The sequence below is a fragment of the Cavia porcellus genome, unplaced genomic scaffold, assembly GCF_034190915.1.
Source record: "Cavia porcellus strain 051 isolate PalLab524CR breed Dunkin Hartley unplaced genomic scaffold, mCavPor4.1 scaffold_3, whole genome shotgun sequence".
In the NCBI taxonomy this organism is placed as follows: domain Eukaryota; kingdom Metazoa; phylum Chordata; class Mammalia; order Rodentia; family Caviidae; genus Cavia; species Cavia porcellus.
This window is the reverse complement of record NW_026947486.1, coordinates 100364165-100380714: the sequence shown is the minus strand read 5'-3', so window position 1 is coordinate 100380714 and position 16550 is coordinate 100364165. Positions and strand designations below refer to the sequence as shown.

The 16550-nt window shown below is 39.8% G+C and overlaps 1 pseudogene; it reads right to left on the bottom strand.

Annotated features, from left to right (window-relative positions):
• Positions 1-15096: 15096 nt before the first annotated feature.
• LOC100725623 (ubiquitin carboxyl-terminal hydrolase 12-like) lies at positions 15097-15907 on the bottom strand (annotated as a pseudogene).
• Between the last annotated feature and the right edge of the window lie 643 nt (positions 15908-16550).

The window sequence follows — 16550 nt, the reverse complement described above, 5'->3', positions numbered from 1 at the left end:
TAAAAGCTGCGACCACTTCCTCAATAAACGAGACTTGATCGGACTTCCTCAACTTGTCCCCATCTCTCTGTCTCCTGCTCTGTCTCTGTTAATCCCCGTTCCTTCTCTAGGAAACTGCCCCGTGGATACGGATTGACCCACGAGCTGGGTCCAATATGATCTGGTTTTACTTGGTAAAGTTAATATGATTTTTAAAACCCATAAATATACATATATATGTGCACATATATTTACATTTTAACCAGAAAGAAAAATACTTTTTAAAGGCTGGTTGAGGTTGCAAGTAATCAGTTGAGGACTAAAACATTAAACAAGGTGCCACAAAAGACAAGACCAACATTACAGACACAAATGGAAGTTTTTCTGTTCATAGTTTGGCGAGCTAAAAGGAAATAATTTTCATTATGAACCTTGAGTCTAATAAGCCACATGGATCCTGCAACAGAAATGGTCAACGAGTCCCTAAATTAGTAACAAAAAAAATTTTTTTTTATTGGTACCAGGGATTGAACTCACGACGTCACACCTGCAAGGCAGGTGCCCATGCCACTGAGCCAAACCCCAGCCCTTAGTAACAAATTTAACAAATTCAAAATACAAAACAAACAAACAAACAATAAAAACAAAAACTAAAGTTAGTAACAATTCAAACCGGCGGAACCCCAAAGTACAAAAAACACTGAACATAGAAACAAATGGGTGAAAATGGGCCCTGAAACACAAAGGGGCCCCAGTTCTTCACATGGGCCTAGGTCTCTTACACAGGCCTAAGCTATACGCATGGGTCTAGGCCCCTACTTGGGCCTAAGCCATACACACGGGTCTAGGCTCCTACTCGGGCCTAAGCCATACACATGGGCCTACGGCACACACACTGGCCTAGGCCACACACACAGGCCTAGAGCACACACCTTACAAATGGGCGAGAGCCCCCGGAATCCGGTGCAGAAGGAGAGCTAGCTTGTCTGCAGTCACTGAGCGCATCCAAATTACAAACGGGCAAAAGAGCCAAAGCCCCAAGTTATGAATGGGCCCCAAAGTCCTAAATTACAAATGGGCAAAAAAGGCCCCATTTTATCTGCAATTCCAAATGTGCACTCGAATTATAAACAGGCAAAAAAACAAACAAACAAACAAAAAAAAAACAACAAATACTTACAGATGTTTAGCCAATTGATTGGTGAAAAAATAATTTGGGAGGGGTCCTCCAGTAGCCCCAGAGGAGCACCCAAATCTTATAATCCACAAACGAGCCCCCCAGAACCCCCAACCTTAAGTCCAAAAATAATGGGGCAAGACATGTTTTTTTTTAAAAAGCAGCACTGATTTATTTTATCCTGGGCCCAGTGACACAGAACAGTTGGAGTTTGCAAAAGCTGTGTGTCTCCTTCAAAACTTTCCCTACTTTTTGTAGAAAGCACAGTTTACAAAGTAAGGGGTTATGTCCATGGATCAGGAAATCTGCTAAGGAAATGAGGAAGATCTTTGTTTCCCTTAGCAGAGGACAGAGAATTCCAGCAGTAATTAACAATCCTTTGTTAGCTTATTTTAGCACAACATCTGTTATTTGTAGGGGGCAACAATGGTTAACATATCAATTAGGTTAGGTTCCCAGAGATTTACAATTATTTACAGAGGGGAGCATTGATTAACATGTCAATTAGGTCCCCCCCCCAAAAAAAAAGCATACAGAACAGTATGGTGGCTTTACAGGTACTTTGTTCATATAACTTAGGCATAACACAAACATAACGAAGCTCTTTTTGCTAGTGTACAGCAGTATGATAAGCACATAAGTGGGTTTTTGTTAATCATGGTAGATTAAATGGATGGGTCAAGAGTAGTAGAGAAGATTACTAAAGCACAGTTCTGGTATGTTTGTAGATGATTAACATTTAGGCCAGTAAAATGAGGAGAAAACAGCCACCACTCTGTCAGGTGGCAACAAGAAATAATTTTGGAACCTAGATAGGTTAAAAGAGGAAAGAAGGAGAAACTGCCCCTTTGGAAGAGCTCCTCTTTTGTCATCACATTTGGGTATTAGTCTTAGGTTTCATCAGTCTTCCAATGCAGACCAGCACAAGGAACTCCATAGTGAGGCTCTACGCGCTTGACTTGGACTGGTGCTGCATCCTGATTCCTCTTGTTCTGCAGCTTTCAACTTCCTGGACTAAAAACCTATTGCATCCTGTAGCTCTTCATTATGCAGACTGGCCTGTGGAGTCTGCTGCCTCTGAGGCTATAAGTGGTCATGGCATATTGTGAAAGGCTGAGAGGATCAGAGGTAGCACAATACGCCATGACCACTTATAGGACAACAAAATATCAGGAACAGGAAGCACTCAGCTTCTCTGCCATCCTGCAAGTGATGATTGAACCACAGGTGCTTGTTCTAGGGAGAAAACAATGCAGGGAAAAAGGACAACCTCAAGAGTTAATTCTGAGAAACGTGTACCTCTTTGAGGGTCCAGTGGATCCTGCCTCCAGGATTTTTATGGCCTGGAAGTTTTCTTCTTTCTGAAGCCATCATGTTTCATTCCCCACTTTCAGTCACAAGAGGCTTTACAAATGCAGGAAAAGTTGGAATTTCCAGAAACATCAAACAAATCAAGCACATCCAGCTAGCAGGCTGTACTAGCAGAGCCCAAGACTTCAGGTTAGGGTCTTTAGGCCAAAACTGAACATGGGAATGTCTCTCAGTATACTAACTTTGAATAAAGACCCATGTCTCCTAAAATACTACCCAAAATGTCCAGAACCTGTGGGAAAAAAATCATACCTCAAACAAAGGGCTAGAATGTTGAATGTGATTGAGAAAAATCATCAAGTGATACAAACTCTGGAATGAAGTAGATATAAATATTGTGACAAGAACTCTGAAATGTATGTCATAACATTGATTCCATAAGCAATTATGTCTGTGACAGCTTACTTACAATAAGCATAATTTAAAGAACCACTTAGACATTGTTCAATAGGAAAATAGGAACATAAGCTATACTGATCTGTACCATGAAATATTGTTTATCAGTCAAGATGGCCAATATTTTTACACAGAAGAACTGGAATGATTCTCCACACAATGTCTCTCAGTAAAGAGCAGTGCCAAATGCAAAAGTAAGCACATATTATTCCACCCTTACAACATTCTTCTGATTAATCAATTATAGAAATGGAGACAGGCTTGATGATCACCAGGCTTGTACTATGTGGGAAGCTACAGGAGGAATGTAAGCAGAAGGGCTGTGTGTAGCACTGTGAAAACACAGCTAAGGTTCTGTGTGACTGAGAATGGTTCTGTGTCCAGACTGTGTCAATATAAATATTTTGGCTGAAATGTTGTACTGTAATGTTGCTAGATGTTGCAAACTGGGGAAACAAGTTAAGGCATAAAGAAGGTATGTCTTTATTTCGAATACATGCCAATGTAAAAGGATTTTAAATCTGAAAGACTAATATTATAAAGGATTCTACTGAAAGATCTCCCATTTAGCCAGGAAGTGAAACGGATATTTCTGACTTCTTTCTCCCCTGACTTGGGGATTGTCCCTCATCTACTGCGTTCCATCCTGCTGGTATCAGGAAAGCAATTTCTACACTATTCTTCTCCCTCATTTTTAGGGCCAGAGGACTACTTAGCAAGCTGAGGCCTCAAATATAGAATAGTCGGGGACAAGTTTTCTCTCAGTCTCCAGGGCTTTCAATGGAAATTCAATGGATTTCATACTGTTTCTGCAGCAAAATTCTTCCAAGAGCAGATCTGTTCCCAGCTCACAATTTGTGATCCCAGTAGCAACTTTCCATCACTCCTTTGTCACCACAGGGCCCATCAGAAAGAGACTCAATAACCTCAATGTGAGGGTAAGATTTCAGCAAAATCCACAGCTTTTTCTGTTGGATGCCACAAGAGAAAGACAAGGATCAAATTCAGTTTTCATGGCATATCCATGGGTGAAAATGTGCATATGAGATTGTGTGTGGATGCGGTGAGGACAGGGCCCATGGCATCACACACATTGCCCCAGGCTTTCTGATAAGCTCCTCTTCACTTCTTCTCTCCATATTCTCCAGATGTCACTGTTTCTCACTACCAGATAAGCTAAACCGAGTGCACTAGAAAAAGAAGCTTCAAAGCTTCAATGCATGATGGGTTTCCACTGTCTATAAGTGAGACACAGCACTGTCTAGTTGGGGCAACTACTGATTTTGGCACAGTAGACGATCCATAACCACTGTGTGTCAGCATTTTGACAACATTTCTGGTGTTTCTTAAATTCCTTAGACAACATTTAGATGGTATCTGTTAGATTATGGTGCGATCCAGGAAGAAGTAATAATTTGTCCAATAGCATAGAAGTAAGGATCAGGAAGGATTTTAAACTCTCAATACATTTTTTTAGGAGATATAAAGGAGGTATTGAGTAGATTTGGGAGTTCACACTAAAAGAAAACAAAGCGCAGACCCTTAAGAGAGAAGAACATTAGAGTTGAAACCATCTTTCTAACTTCAGATATGATGCTATTATGACTGTGCCACTGATAACCAGCTTAAGCAAAATCAGCAGCACTCACTGCACATGCAGTGAAATCTGGCTCCAGGATTAAGCAAACCACAGGTACAAGATTCTCTCTTTGAACAAATTGTAGCTAGATACCTTTGAACATTCTTTAATTGGTTCTAAAATTAACCTACAACACAAATATTTTTTCTACAAACATCTGTAGACATTTAAATCTTCAACATGAAGGATTCAAGCCAAAATGATTCTAACTCTCCCTCAAGTCCCTGTATGGGAATGTTCAATTCAGAATTTAACATTTACTGTAACAACGTTTGACTCTGAGCCCAACATCCTTTCTGACAGCAAAATCCATAATGTGACTACTGTGGGAGACATCTCCAGTGACTCCCTTTAAATCCAAAACAAGTGCTGTGACTTTGATTACTTGGAGGCTCATTTCCTTATGCTGATGTGTAAAAGGCTGGCTAGAGTATTTCCTTCTATCTTCAATTGGCTCTAAGCATTGCAAATAAGGCTAGCCGAGGTGCTAATGTGCAAAATCTAGCCATTAGATAGTTCTGTTTCCTCTGCCTGGTGCTCTCCACAGTACAGGATTGAGCTGGCAAGTTGTTAGAGCAAATAGCTCAGGGAATGTCAACTGGGTACAGCCTCAAGATAAGAGGCTATCACTACCCAGGGCACAAGAGTTTGCGTATCAGAAACCTAAGGGATAGCTCCCAAAACAATTCCACTGCTACCGTAATGGGGTTATTTAAATTGATCCTTCTGCATATCTTTATCTCTTCAAATTATAGAGACACCATTCTCGTACCTGGCCAGCCAGCTCAAGTTATTCAGTAATCCCCCACATCCTCACTATCATTCATCCTTGAACCACCCCGCTTTCTTCACAAGAGAATAAATGCTGGGGCCTTTATTTTATTTATTTATTTTTTTACCAGTACCAGGGATCAAACTCATGACCACACACTTGCAAGGCAGGTGCTTATGCCGCTGAGCTAAATCCCCAGCCCCTCTCCCTTTATTTTTAATAAAACTCATTGTTCCCTCTTCTGGAGATAAAGTCCAGGCCCACATGCTATTGCTCAGCTACATGAATAGCATGTTGTTGACAGAGGCACTGATTAGTGCGGTCACACAGCTGACAAGGGGCTGAAAAAGTGGGTTCACATGTCACTTCATTATATTTTCTTCTTCCAGAAAGAGACCAGAATGACCGAGTGCTTCTACAGCTTCTCTTTTGATAGGGGAGACTGGGTTGGAGGAGTGGAAAAGCCATGTTTTAGATGGGTTCATATGATGCCCTGGCTGTCAACAGCTATCACCTTCACTCAAACCTACATAAGTTCTCTCTTTCTTTACATTTACCCTAAGGGCAATGACTATGAGTAAGGAACATACATTTGGGTCTATCAAATATCTTCTAATAGTGGAAGCTACTCACCATACGCCTCAATGATTCCTGGCTCCAAATTATTTATTCTGGTGGGAAACAAACAAAATAAACGTCCAATCTCTCATTTGCTCACTTAGGCCTCCTGATCCTGAGTTGGAAATAGATGGGAGATAGGCAGCCCCCTCCCATCTCACCGATTGTCTCTATATTCTTCTTAAGTGCTTGGATGAACACACATAGTGGGTAGCAGGAGCTCTTAGCCTATTGGGATCTCAATCCTTGGCATAAAATAAAATTTTAAAGACTACAAGACCAAAGTTTCCTTCAGTGACTAAACTTATATTAATTTTAAACTGAGACTCTAACAAGTAGCAATTAAAGAAAATATTTAATTGATTAAATGTTTAAATTTTGCTCTTCTGTACAAACTATATGTACTGGGAGTGAATTAGACATTTTGTACGTCAGAATATTCATGTGTTCAGTGAATAGATGATGCCCAGAAAAATTTGCCACCAAATTGTTTCCTTAATTTTTGCCCATGAAAGTACACATATTGGGTTGTAAAAAAAATTCAAAGAAGTATTTAATGTTGGCTATTCTGAAGATGGGGGGAGACAGAAAGGAAAGAAGAGAGAAAGGAAGTAAAAATTATTAAAATGACATGTAAGTACCATTTCCCTAAAATGTATATATTCTTGTGTAGTGTTATGGTTTGTATTGAGATGTCTCCCCGAAGCCTCATGCAGTCATGGGAGGAGGCTTCTAGATTTTGTGACAGATTCATTGTTCAAGCTGGGACTAGGGGTGTGAGCGCTACACTCACCCTAGGGTGGGTGGCCTGCATACAATATAAGGGAAAAAAAAGACTTTTTAGTGTTCTTCCCTTTTTCCTCTTGTTGATTTTGCTGTCTTCCACTGCCATGACCTGTTGCCCTCTGCCATGAACCACCCTATCTTAGGCCCAGCAGATTACAGATTGAAACCTCTACAAACTGTGGGCTAAATAAAGCTTTCCCCTCTTTAACTCTGAGTATCAGGTATTTTGTTACAGTAAGGACAGAAAAGTAACCAAAACGTGGGAAATTAACATGTATCATAAACATTTGAAGACAAAAGGAAAATAGAAAATCAGTAATACTCTGTTTTGGCTGGACCCGAAAACAACTGCATGCTCTTCCCTCCACTTCCAATCTGTCTCCTGATCTGGTGTCCTGACGAGACTTGCTGGTCATTTCACTAAGACTTCGTCCTTAGATGAATCAGAAGACACTGGCATTCACATACCAAAGGCAAATATATATTGTAAATTTCATAAAGTAGCTAAAGAAATAATCATTTTGTTAAGATAACACTTCTATTACTATCTTTCTTCCTTTGGAAAGAGCAATTTTGATCTGGATGTAGCACTCTCAAATCCCATCCACAACCTTCTGATACCAATGCCCTAGGTGTCATAAGATTACCCCCTAACTTATGATTGATGCTCAAAAATGAATCACATCTTCATTGATTATATATTTTTTCAGAGTAATAAAACTTAATTATTTTGCTGGACATTTAGCCCAATAGCATAAGAGTCTGACTGGCAAGCACAAGGTCATGAGTTTGATCCCTGATACAAAAAAACCCCACAAGTATTGTACAAAATCAAAGAGCCAATCACCAAGTTCACTTTTTGAGTAATGAAATGAAAGTTGCTTAAGGAAAGCCAAAAAGCAATTAGCTAGAGTTTCATTGAAAAAATAAAACTAAAAAAAAATGCTAGTAAAGATATTTCAAAACACAATAATTCAATAATGTTATTTATTTTCAAAATAAAAACTTATTAGTACCAAGACTGGCTCAACTAGAGTGAAATGAAAAGACAAATGCAGTTAAGTTTTGTAGGGCACTGGGTCATAGAAGAAGAGGATTGCTAAGGGTCGCATTGAAGAGATCCCTGCCAAATTTAGAATGTATTTGTGTTCTGTGTGGATGTGTCCCACAGAACAAAAATATAGAGCAAATCCATTAGACATGACCTACCATGTAAAATTACATTGTCTTGATATAAGCACATAATCTGATATGGTAAGACAGAAATGACTCAAGCTTTTCTGTGGCTGCCAACTAGACACATGTCTTAGTTACTTTTTACTGATCATTGAGACAAAATACCCAATGGTAAAAGTTGGGAATGGAAGGGTTTATTTCTTACAGATTTTGGAGGTTTCAGTCCACACTCAGTTGGCTCCAAGGCAGGCTGGCATGGTGGGGCCACAGTTCATGGCAGCTGCTAACAGCAAGGCCGAAAGTGGCAAAGAGCAAGACAAACCTTCTTCCTGCCATTACATCACATCTTGGCTCCACCTCCATGTGGGTGTACCACTGACACCATCACTCCAAGCACTAGACAATGAACCAATCACAAATGCACAATGCAAACTCATCAGGCCTGGGGGCCACAGACATAAACCATGACAACACACCAGTTAGAAAATGTCAAAATCTTGTGCCCTCTGCAGGAAAGAGCTTTGGGAAATAAGGGAAACCATGAATGGAAAAAATGCTTATAAAAGTTCAAGGCTCTGAGAAAGACAATGAAAATTTGAATGGTTTAGGACATATTACTTTTCACGGAAAGACTTCTGTTATTGCTGAGTGTGGGAAAAAAAAACTTCAGAAGAAACACTTGATGATGTAGGGGAGGAAATAGAAAATATATTTCAAAAGATTTAGAGAGACACACTAGAGATCACCTTGCTGAGAGAAAGTGACTAGGAATGTATACCAATGCTTCCTTCAAAACCTGGGAACAGAAAATTGACTGTCTACAGAAAACATAAGATCAAAGGCCATGAAAAATTCTCAGCAGTTCACAACTCTGCATCAGCAGTGGGATATGGAAACTTGAGGAAGAAGAAACCTAGCTAATATGTTTTCGCAACTTATATTCAAAAGGAAGCTATAGGACCCCTTCTCTTCAGGCTTCAGGTATAACCCCAAGTGTCAGAGCCTCTGTAGCTGCAGCTTGGCACACGAGGCAATAGTTCCTTACTGGTGTGTTCAGTACACCATGTCCTTGACAGGACAGCAAGTTGTCTCCAAGGCAAGGCAGCGACTTCCTGGAAGGACCAGCAACACACAAATCAACCCGCAAAACCAGAAAGGCTTTCAGTGAATATGTAGGAAAAGTGACACATAGGCCCTGCAGATGTAATCTTTTTTTAGCAGGACTCAAAGGCAGAGAGCATCAGTCTGGACACCAGACAAAAGAGCTTCCTGGACATTCACTCTCGTATGCAGAGGACCATGAGGGTCAGAGCATTGTGTGCTTCAACTATTTGTCATTAGTGTATCGCATCGGATGAATTTCTCTGTGCCACAGGGCAGAGTGGTCAGCAGAAGCTACCAAGTAGGAAATTGGAAAAATCCTTCAAGTAAACGCCTATTGTATTATTTTTCACTGAATTCACCTTTGGAATTATTTTTAAGTAGGCTTCTGAGGACTGGGAACCACTGTGTTCAGCACATCAGTGTCCTAACATACAAGCCTCACAACAGGGATTCCTGAATTTCTTTGCATGACCACACAACCCAGGAATGAGCTGATGCCAGTTTCCACTTCCTGTGTGAATTTACACAAGACATTTGAGGCATTACATAAGGAGAAAAGAGATGTGTGAAGACTTACTGAAAGAACATTCTAGCAATAGCTACACATCTTTGCACGTTTCTGTAAATGAACATGGTTCTCCACAAAATTGGAGCCTAGGTGGCCAACTCAACCAAGGGCAGTTCTTCCCAAGAAGAGTATCTTTTTCTCAAAAGACTTCCTCTGATTTCTGTACCACAGTACAGAGACAAAAATGCCATGTGTGATGGCTCACACTTGTAGTTCTGGCACTCAGGAAGCTGAGGCAAGAGGACTGTTGCAAGTTTGAGGCCAGACTGGGCTGCACGGTGAGTTCAAGGCCAGCCTCAACTGCATAGTGAAACTCAATCTCAAAAAGAAAAAAATTAAATAAAAATATATAGAGACAAGAACTATCATTCTCTGAGCTGTCTTGAGGGGGCAACACAGTATACAAAGTGAGGGCAGTCCCCGCCAACATCCTTGTCTCGCATTCTTGTGGGAAATGGAACACTGGAACCTGCTTCCACATGAACCTGCTGGGGTTCTCACATGACTTCCTTTCCATTTCACACTGACCATATACATTGACGGAGATGAGGCCTTTGGGCAGAGGTAAGATACACTGCCTTGAACATACATTGTCTCTCTTAGGGTTCTCACCGAGGTCCCCTGGCTTTAGCCTCAGGAGTAGTCACTCACCCAGTGAGGTTGTCACTGCCAGACCCATCCCTGAGGAAGGGCCTAGATGCAACCTGCCATCCCATCATTCCTGATCAGATTTGTTCTCTCCTCTTCCGAGTTTCTATCTCCTACAATTCTTCTCTAGAAAGACTGACAGAGTAACCTAGAATCCATGCAGAGAACACTTTTAATTCAAATGGGTCATCCTGCTGGTGCAGGAGCCCTTCACCAGCAGTGGTGGCATCACAGAGACTCTGACCTGAAAGCACTCTGATGTGGTCCAGTGGGTGTAAGTAATTCTATGCAGCTGATTTTCAGAGTTTCCCTTTGAGGGTAATCTCCCCAAAGCTTAGAAAGGTATATGAGCAAAACCTTAAATCTCAATTCAGGAAAAGAAGAAGAGGGAATATGCCCCAGGGGGAGACATCACAGTCACATTAGTGGCACAGAGGCCTTGGTCACCACCACATTGCCTGGATCAGAAACATGGGTTTGTGCAAGTTTGCTCTCGGTATCTCAAGCATCAGTTTTCGCAAGGTTGGCTGGAACAGTCACCCACATATTCTGAGGATTTCAAGATACTTGGCCAGAAGGCATCACACAGACATGTCAAAAGACAGTCAGTTGGGTGAAGGCTAGACATTTCAGTTCCTATGAAAAAGGAACAGTGGAATTGGCCATGGATGTGAGAATTTCATGGTCTGTGATGCCACCTTGTGACTGAAACCTGTGCCAGAAGAAAAGCTGAGGAAGAACTTGTATCTATTTAGATCAACCCAGAAATGTTTTTGAAAATACTTTAGAAAGCAGTGCGCATCTCTATTTAGCACTGTTCCTTTCCCTTTCACGCTATCGGATGCTTCCTACTGAATTTCACTGAATTATTCACTACCCAGAAGACAAAGACAGAGCCAGAAACCCTTTTGCATAGGCAGAAAAAAATCCTTTGACCCCTGTCGTGTGCACACTTACAAATGACAGCTGGAGCTCATGGATGCTGCTTGTGGGGCAATAGTGGAATCTGGGTCGTTTTCTGTATTGGTCAGGATGGGATTTGGTTCAGAACATGAAAAACACTGGCTGAACTTCCTCTGCTTTGGAAAACGATTGGAGATGAGGCTTTCAAGGAAAGGTCCCGGTACCCACACAGAAATTTACTTAGTTTTAGAAGAAAACACAGGTGGAAATGGTATTATGGCCTCATTTACAGAGGTTTCCCAGAGGAAGGGCTGCAATGGTAGGAATGGAATTTATGTCAAACTCCAGGATGCTCTCCCCCAAGTGGTAGATTTAGGAAGTGAGACCCTCATGCCACAAGGAACTCCTGTGTGCCGAGTCCTTCACAGATTGATCAAACACCACTCTCAAAACATTCAACATACCTGGAATGTTTTGACTGTAACTGTGAGGAAACAGAGGATAAATTATGACAGGCAGAAGATCTATGGGACCTTGAGACCCGTTCCAAAGACAGAAGCAATCAAGATACATGGTCTCAGCCCTTTTTTCGAATCAGTGAATTGGTCACAGTACCTGTAGAGGGAAGAACTGAAGGAACACTTGGCCAACTGATACTTCATAGCTGTCCTTTGTGTTCATGACGCTTGTTAAATAAATGCCCTCTCTCAAGGCTGCAGAGACCCTTCTCTACCATGCTTTGTTACACACCTCCCACCCATCACCCTTTACATACATACATGCATACATAGAGCTGCATTGAATACTGTATGTTCATGTTTTGCTATTTAGAGCAGAAAACAGCACCCAAGCAGCATTTCCACTGTCCACACATCTTGAAGTTTTGGGCAGAGTCTATTTTATTACATCTGACTGCCGCCTGGCACAGCAAATTTCCAGCAAGGTAAAAATTAGTTATGGAGACGGGTGGGAAAACATCATCATTATGTGTTTCTGCCCCTGAAACCTGAAATTAGGCCACCATCTCTGTAAGAGTGTCACTTACATGCTACAAAGGAACACATTTTTTTTAATAATTAGGGTACATATTATTTTTTCACAAATAAACCAACTTTAATAAATGTTATTTTGTATTTATATAGCACCTTTTTCAAGAACCTTAAATGTTTTAGAGACATTATTTCTAATTAATCCCCACAACAATCCTGTGAGGTAGGTACTAGTCCCATTTGACAATACAGGGAGACTGAAGCACAGAGAGGTTAGGTGACTCGCCCAAGGTCACACATGTAACTTCACAAGCCAGGTCCTGAACATCTCAGCCTCCCTGCTCCTAGCCAAACACCTCGTGAGAGAATCTTCAATAAAAAGTACCCTTAAAATAAAGTATGAATAGTAGTATTTTATGAAAGTGAGGTCTTTCTACTGCCATCAAGGAAAAAAAAACTGTCTATACTGATGGTCAGAAGCCATGAGACTCATCTGGTACATCTCCTTCCCTCCTCTTTCATAAGCATCCTGGCTCCTGTCACTGATAAAGCCTCCCAGACAAAGCCATATGACTTAGAAGAGGGACTTAATTTAGAGTATTTACTTTCAGTTAATTTATAGAAATCTTTATTCCAATGTACAAAATATGCAACAGCTATCCCAACAAACATGTGCACAGTTATAGTAATCAGCCCCATTTACAAATTTACTTGTTCCTCATCTTAACCACAGCCAACCAGCACAAACCCTCTATAGACGGGCCACTTTTCTTACTTATTATACACATACTTTTACTTCCCCAACTCTAACCCTATATATTTCAAAAGTATGCTGAGTTTCTGATAAGCTTCAAAACATTTTACTTCCATCCAGCTACACTAAGAGTAAAAAATAAACTTTAGAACCTTCACTCACAATCCCTCTCTGACAAATCATACTACAAACTACAGTGCAGACGGGAACAACATGTGTGACAACATGGGACTCAATGCAAATGTCAGTACTTGCTGTACAGGAAGTTTAGCTTGCTTTGCTTGTATGGTTTCTTAACCACAAAATGTGCAAAACACAACACATTGTTTCAGTGTTGTACCTTTAGTAGGTTGTACCAATGTTGTACCAATGTTTACCTTTATGTAAATGACTTCATCTACCTCAATCCCTGCTGTGGCCTGACTGACATTAAAGTTAACTGCTTCACTGTATCCCTTTGCTTTATAGGAGCCTGCAAAAATACAACTTCAAATTCTAGAATAGTTCAGCTTAAGCTCTCAAAACACAAGCACTTCCACTTCTCTGATTTTCCTTACCTTCCTGGCTGTGATTCTCTGTGTTATGGAAGCAGCTCAGGCAGGCTATGTGTAATTTGTCCAAACAACTCCAGTCAGGCAGAGAGAAAGTGTATCTTAAAATGAACTTGTCAAAATATTTTTGATATTTTGTATAAAAACCAAAAAACATTTATTTTCCTCTCAGGACATCTTTCCAAGCAACCCAATTAATTAAGTAACCCTTAAGATTACTTAATTAATTGGGTTTAAGATCTATTGATGGGACAAATAAGTGAAGTCATTTCTTGAGCTAAAAGATACAGGTAATAAATGTTAAAAGTAGCACAGAAAAATCATTTTTTTCAACAGTTTTAGTAAAATAACTATAGAAAAATTTAAAAAAAATACTCATTGATACGAAACATCCAATTCATGATTGCTATTACTTTGAAAGTAATTTTCAATTATTTTCTGTAAGTTACATTTGGTCATTGTCAGATAACTTTCTGATATATGGAAAAATATCAACTGCAATGATTTACATAAATTTTACATTACATATGTTCTTAAAACCTCCAGCAAAATGAAAATATAAATTTTAATTTCAGAACATTCTTCTAATCAATCTGTAAAGTCATGGGGGGAAAAGGTGGTGTTTTTTGGGATTACTGGCCTACTTAATCAAAATGTAATCTTCAGAAGAGTTTTTGGCCATAATCCAGGCTTCTAAGGTTATGATGAATATATTACCTTTTTCCAAAGTTAAAAGAAGGCACTTGAAAATAGCATTGATGACATGAGTTTTCCAAGCAAGATTCAATCTGAAATGTCAGAGTATTTAAGAATTCTAAAGACCAGTACATCACCACCGCACCAGAATTTCTTTTCATCATTCCAATAACTACAGAGACTTTAGGTTTTTTTTTATTGAAATTAAAGCTGAATAAAATAACTGACTTATGAACTATGACAAAAGAACAACTACTTAGCCAGAGATATCAGTTCCTCCTGAAAAAAAATTATTTACCTTCTCTCACTGCAATTTTTCTCAAGGTCTCTTAGTAATTTCAGATAAAATTTTAAATTTTCCTCAAAAATAGAAACAAACAAAAGGAATACTTAAGTTGACAAAACTAATAAAAATACACTAAAATTTACTGACAGAATCATAGGCGCTTCATACAATACTTAAGACTCTACCAGTTTTAAGTAAAATAAATAAGAAAATTATAATTACAAAGCCAGTCTTTCCCGTTGGGGAAACAAAAAACCACTTTTGACCAATTGTTCCCTACATATACATATACTGTATATTATTATAAGCTTCTTCAGTGAAGCAAAACATATTTGTCTTCCTGACACTGGATTCTAGTATGTTAGGGTTGTACTGCAAGTGTTGGGTCCAAAAATATTTTTGGTTTATTCTGGAAAAGATACTGAGTATGCTCTGTGCATACTGACCCCAGACATCTGTGCAGTGTGTTAAGAATCGCCTTCTTACATCAGCATCACAACCCAGCACATATTCCAATTTTTCCTACTGCACCCCCAAGGAATTCAAATTACTATTGGTGCAATTTATAAAGAGAAAATGCCTGTCAATAACTGTAAGGCTGCTTTACAAGAGGAGCTGGCATGTCTAATTTCATTTCCTTGTTGTATGGACCACACAGACAGCATGATACCTGAGCAAATAAATTAACTGTCATGATAGGAAGGGCTACCCAGTAAGAGTTTTGCGTATTGATGAAGCTGATTCATATATTTCAATCTCTTCAGATGCAGAGCGTTTGTGTGCTTCCTGTTTGCTGTGACACTGTTCAGAATAATACTTGTACTCACTGCATAGAGTTCCTGTGTTGCTGAAACGTCTTAAACAGTGTGAGATTGATGTCATCTGCTCCACGTCGACAAAAAGGTCTAAAAAACTTCATCTTCGCTGCTTATAGTTTCACAAGTAAGACATCTGGTTTCATTCGGTAATGTTTGCTGAAAAAAATCTCATGAACCTATGTTAGGTCTGGTGTGCTATTTTTTCATTATCAATGTTACCATTAGGTAAGCGACTTTTCTTGTTATTCCTGTTTTCTTTCTTGTAAAATATTAACAATTTTATTTATTAGGTAATTTAAGAATTTATGGGCATCTTGTTGCATATAGTTATCCAAAAGCTCATTTCCCCCCCGTAATCTCGTGATGAACTACTTCGGAGGGATCGCTCTGACCTTATTCTGCGTGGCTATGTTGTGGAAGAGATCTGCTAAGCACGCGAGAAGGTTCTCCTTTTTCCTAGGCTGATTCTTTTATGCTAGAACCTTTTGCTAAAATGGACGCCAAAATCAAGTACTTGAAGAACATGCAGTATTAGGTATTCCCAAAACTGACTAATCCAAAATAGTGTTCTTTGAATGGAAACTATTCTGGACCAATCATTTTCTTTTAATGCCCAGGCATTGGCGCCCATGGTACAGATGGAGCCAAATTTGGAGACCGTCATTAGGATTTCCATCTGCCCAGCGCCCCCTTCCACCAAATCGCGGCGGCGGCTGCGGCGGGCGGAGGAGGAGCGCAGCCAGGCAGCCGGGCGCCCCACCCCAAGCCGCCTGGGACCCAAGCACAGAGCCTGCCAAGCGGTCATGGCAGTCGTCCTGCCACCTCGGACCCGTCCCACACTCATGCCCTAGCCCGCGCCTGCCGCCTGCTCCCCGCTCTTGGGTACATACTCTTAATTTACAAGATAAAAATTTAACATTTATACAACTACAGAATAATTTTAAATTCACTCAATCAAATGTTAATTTTTCCCACTATAAATACAAATTTACACAAATTCTTGTAAAGAAAACCTATGAGGTGCACTAAACCTGATTTGCTTTGTAAGTCATGAGAATTAACTTGTAATATTAAACACCAACTGGTCCAATTCTATCTTACAAGAGCAATTAAAGAATATTCACAGTAACCTATAACTACAAGTGCCTCACAAGAAAATCCATTACCATATGTACAAAAGAAAATATATGCGTTTGAACAATTCTTACGGCGAATAGCCCAACACAAATTAAATATGCCAAAATGACTTTAACATCCTGAAGGGAAAAAAAATGCTACAATGACTTTTAAATAAAATGAAAAATGGGATTTTTGAGTGA